The following is a 5,000-nucleotide window of genomic DNA, read 5'->3' on the forward strand; positions in this document are numbered from 1 at the left end:
CAGATCAATTTGGAAGGCATACAGAATTGGTCTGGTCAAGGCCGATTTGCAGGTTGAAATCGTATTGGCTGCTAATCCTTGTCCATGAAGGTGAATGAAGAAGGACATGCAGAAATCAATTGTGATTTCTTTAGGATTTTTTGTCTTGACGAAAGAGACCCATTTTCTCCAGGATGATTCGTATTGCCGTCTTGTGGATTCGGTCTTGTATTCCTCGAGGAAGTCTAGACTTTTCTTCGAGATCCCAAACCTCTTCTTTGCGGCTAGGGAGAGAAAATCATGAGATGAAGGTCCTTGATTTTCGATGATGAAGCGAAGACAGTCGACTTCTGTACTTGTTGGGAGAGAACTGGGCCCGGGAGAGGGATCAGCTTGGGCTGCAGCTCCAGGACCAGGGGGTACCAGTTGCTCCGGGGCCACTTGGGAGCCACTAGGGCCGCTGTCCCTTTGAAGGTTCTCAGTTTGGAGAGGACTTTCAGCAGAAGGTTGGTGGGAGGGAACAGGTAGATCTTGGACCATCTGTTCCAGTCCAGTGACATGGCATCCACTGCTTCTGCCTTGGGGTCCTCGTACGGGGCCACGTACCGAGGAAGTTGATTGTTGTCGCTCGTTGCGAAGAGATCTATCTGAAGTTCTGGGACTTGGTGAGAGATGAAGGAGAATGATCTTGCGTCTAGAGACCATTCCGACTCTATCGGGTTTGTTCGAGATAGAGCATCCACTGTCACGTTGCGGAATCCTTGTAGGTGAACTGCAGACAGGTGGCCCTTCTTCTTCTCTGCCAGACGGAAGATTGGGAGAAGCACCTGATTTATCTGGGGCGATCTTGAGCCTTGGCGATTGAGACATCGAACTACCACCGAGTTGTCTAGGGTTAGACGAATGTGGATCGAGGGAGGCGGGGATAGTTTCTTCAGAGTTAGAAGGACCGCCATGGCCTCCAAGATGTTGATGTGGAACGTCTTGAACAGGGGAGACCAGGTGCCTTGAGCCTGTTTTTGGTGGGAGTGACCTCCCCAACCCTCCAGCGAAGCGTCCGTGTGGATGTTGAGTGATGGAGGTGGGTGTTGAAGAGGAATGGACCTTTTCAGGGCCTTTGCTTCCGACCACGGCTTGAGGAGAAGTCGAAGTCTGTTTGGGAGCCGTCTCTTGAGGTCTCTTCGAGCGATGGATGCAGAACGTCTCCAGACTCCCGCGGCATCCTTTAGCTGTGCACGAAGCACTGGGTTTGTTACTGAGGCGAACTGTAGAGAGCCTAGAACTCGTTCCTGCTGGCGTCTTGAAATCCGTTTGGATTTCAGTAGTCGCTTGACAGACCCTGCTATTTCCTTCCTTTTCTTCTGGGGGATGGAAAGGCGGTGTGACTGAAGGTTCCATTGGATTCCTAACCACTGGAACTTCTGAGCTGGAGAGAGGCGAGATTTCTTCTCGTTTATCTTGAATCCCAGGTGTTCTAGGTACTGGGTGACTTTGTTGCAGGATTTTACACAATCCTCGGGCGATGGAGCCCAAACTAGCCAGTCGTCGAGGTAGGCTATCACCTGGACGTTTCGGAGGCGGAGCTGTTGTACTATGGCGTCCGCCAGCTTTGTGAAGATCCGAGGGGCCACATTGAGGCCGAAGGGCATGGCCCTGAAGGCGTAGCTTTTCCTTTGGAGTCGAAATCCTAGGTAGGAGGAAGCGTGATGGTTCATTGGAACGTGCCAGTAGGCATCCGCCAGGTCTATGGAGACCGTGTAGGAACCTCGAGGCAGAAGGGTCCTTATTTGTTGAAGAGTCAGCATCTTGAACTTGTCGTTCGCTATGAACTTGTTGAGGGGGGATAGGTCCAGAATGACTCTGAGTTTGTCGGAGTCTTTCTTGGGGACACAAAACAGTCTTCCTTGGAACCTTGTGGACTTTACCTTCCTTATCACCTTCTTGTTCAAGAGATCTAGGACATATTCTTCCAGAAGGGGGGTTGATTGTTGGAAGAACTGCTGGAATGTTGGGGGTGGTTGAGTCCAACTCCAGCCTAGACCCTTCTTGACGATGCTGTGTGCCCAGGGATCGAAGGTCCAACGATCCTGGAATTGGCGGAGTCTTCCTCCCACCGGAAGCACTTCATTGCTTCTGGTGTCCCGAGGGCTTGCTGCCTCGGCCGCTAGCTCCCTTTCCTCCTCTGCCTCTGGAGGGACGGCGAGACGCGTCTCTGCCTGCACCTCTGTTTGAGCCTCTACCTTTGGGACGAAAGGTAGTCGTCTGTTGCTCGAAAGCAGGGGTGAAGACCGGTGACTGTGACAACACCGGTTGGGTGACCAGTTGAAAGGTCTGTTGTGGCTGAGCTGCCACTTGGGAGGTAGCGGGTCCCGGAAACTGACGTCTTGGTTGACGTTGCTGGGGTTTCTGTTTCGAAGATTTCCTCTTAGGTTGAGGTCCGTCGTCCTGAGAGGATTTCCTCTTCTTTGACATGCCCCACTTGTGGAGAAGGTTCCTATTCTCCGTGGCGGCTTTGTCGGTGATCTCCTTCACAAGGTCAGAAGGAAAGAGGTGTTTGCCCCAGATGTTGGAGGAAATCAGCCTCCGGGGTTCGTGTTTCACAGTGGCACCTGCGAACACGAATTCACGACAGGCTCTCCGAGCCTTCATGAAGTGGTACATATCCTTCACCAGGGTTGCCATGTGGGATTTGGCAAGTACCATGTAGTGGTCTGGTACTCTGGTGTCACAGGCCATAATGTCAAGTTGGACCTGGTGGGACATAGATGCTGCGAGCCTCTCCTTCGTATCTTGTTCCCGACGAAGGAGGTGATCGTTAAGTTTCGGGAGGTCTTCATTAAACTGACGTCCGGCGACGTCAGGATCTAGCTTTCCCACGACGAAAGTATGCTGGATGTCCTTCCAGTGTCGATCGTCAGGGGGAGTAACTATGGAGAAGGGTCTGCACTCCTCCAGTGCAGGGCAGGCTTTCCCCTCTTCCACAGCTTTAAGGCACGCAGCGAAGGCCTTTTCCATGAATGGAAGTACCGCATTTTCAGGTGCGACGTAGGTAGGGTGCTTCTTGCTCAGGGCCGGAAGCTTAGAGCAGGTAAAACCCCTACTCTTGAACGTGTTGGCTAGCATAGCCTGGGCCTTCGCGAGATCGAACACTATCTCTTCTTTCGGTTCGGTCTCTTCTTTAGAGGCAGGTTCAGAGCGAAGTCGGACGTAACAGTCCGGGTAGGCCTCAAAATTGGGGAAGAATTCCACATCTTCCAGGGGGACCGAGCCGATCTTGTCGCTGACAAATATTCTGCCGGTCGCTATCACCATATGCTCAGCATACCTCCATGGGTTGGCATGAGAGCAAGCGGGGAGATCCTTAACCGAGATCTTCTTCGGTTCTTTGGATCCCATCATGGACCTGATGAACTCCTGATTCTCCTTTAACTTGTCGTCCATGACGGCTCTAATCAACCGGATCATTTCCTGAGTGGATGATGAGGGTTCCGGGGTCGTGGAGGTAGACGGGAGAAACACTTCCGTCGGTGTAGGAGTAGGGGCGGAGATGGAAGGAGGAGCGACCTCTTGCTCCGACTCGGCGTATTCCACCTGGTCTTCGTCATCTTCAGCTCCTTGAGCCATAAGGGTCTTCTCCGTGTCTTCCGAGACATCCGACATGTGTTCGTCATCTTCGGAATCCAGGTGGCACTCGTGCATGGACTGGGCCATGACTACATCAGGTTCCACTGTAATTTGGACAGTGGGGATCGAATCCTTGGGTACCACAGAATCAGGGGAGGCCTTAGGGAACAGGAGTGACCTCAATTCTTCAGTGGCCAGGTACGGTCCGGTGGCATTCTTCTGGAAGCCACGCACCCACTTGCGTAGCTTCTCCCGAGAAGTGTCCCTGACCTCCGCTGAGGGAGGGTTATGGAAGGCATCAACTAGGTGAGCCTGGCAGACCGTACAATTCAGTGGGCCCCAGAATTTCAGATCCCCTTTCTTGTTAGCACAAGGGGCGTGAGTCCTGCAAGCCGTATGCCCGTAGAAGTGCGAGCGTTTCACAGCGCAGAAGTCGAAGTCACACTTCATCTGCTCCTCCTGTGGAAGAAAGAGAAAATGAGTATGGGGGGAGTCATAAGAATGGCTCTTAATCTAAGTTAATATTAATCATTAATTTTAACTTAATGAAGGGTGTGATGCATAGAGATTGAAGTAGTAAAGAAAACATACTCCATGCATCCCGCCCGGCTGGCTACCGCAAGCTTTATCCTTGGATAATCCGAGATGGCCGAAGGCACAGGATAGTATTCCTTAGAAGTCCATAGGGCAATGGAATTCCATGGAAATTGCCAAGGATAAGTTTGGGACCGAGGCCACTCAGTCCCGAATTAGGGGGCTAACAGATCCCTTAGGGTAACTGCTTCCGGCAACCAGCCGCGCTAAGATACACGCAGCATGCTGGAATTTTGAAGAATGCAAAGAGACAGCATGATTACTAATAGAACAGTACCAAGGCACTGATCTAATAGCGTAAACAGGCCATCTGTTTGCAGTGTAGGGCTATCAGTATTCATATGATAGCTAGTAGAAGGGGGTGCAAGTAGTCTTGACGCCTCCGGGGGGTTCCGGCAGACCTCCGGCACGCCGGAGGCCGCTCCAGCAGAGTTTCTGGCATTAGAACAGACAATATATAAGTCAAGAGTAATACCAGGGTGGCGGCCGCCGGCAGAGGAGCGGCAGCTCCGGCAGTCGGAGGATGCCGGATTGGTGACTGGGACAAGGATGGTTATAGTGGAACCAGGTTGCCGGCAGTGGATGCCGGGACTCCGGTGGCCGACCGGCAGGCGGACGGCGAAGCTAGGAGGAAGGAGGAGAGCCATCGGCAGGAAGCCGGCGGCGGTCGGCAGTCCCCCGGCACGCGGGGGGCTGGCGGCATGAGGGTAAGGGGAGAGTCACCAAGGTAGGAGGCGGGTATCGCCGACAGTGGAGGCGGCAAGGGACCGGCACCCGGATAGTGAGAGAGACAGGGGGAGGGA

This window comes from Palaemon carinicauda, chromosome 13 (assembly GCF_036898095.1).
Source record: "Palaemon carinicauda isolate YSFRI2023 chromosome 13, ASM3689809v2, whole genome shotgun sequence".
Taxonomy (NCBI): Eukaryota; Metazoa; Arthropoda; class Malacostraca; order Decapoda; family Palaemonidae; genus Palaemon; species Palaemon carinicauda.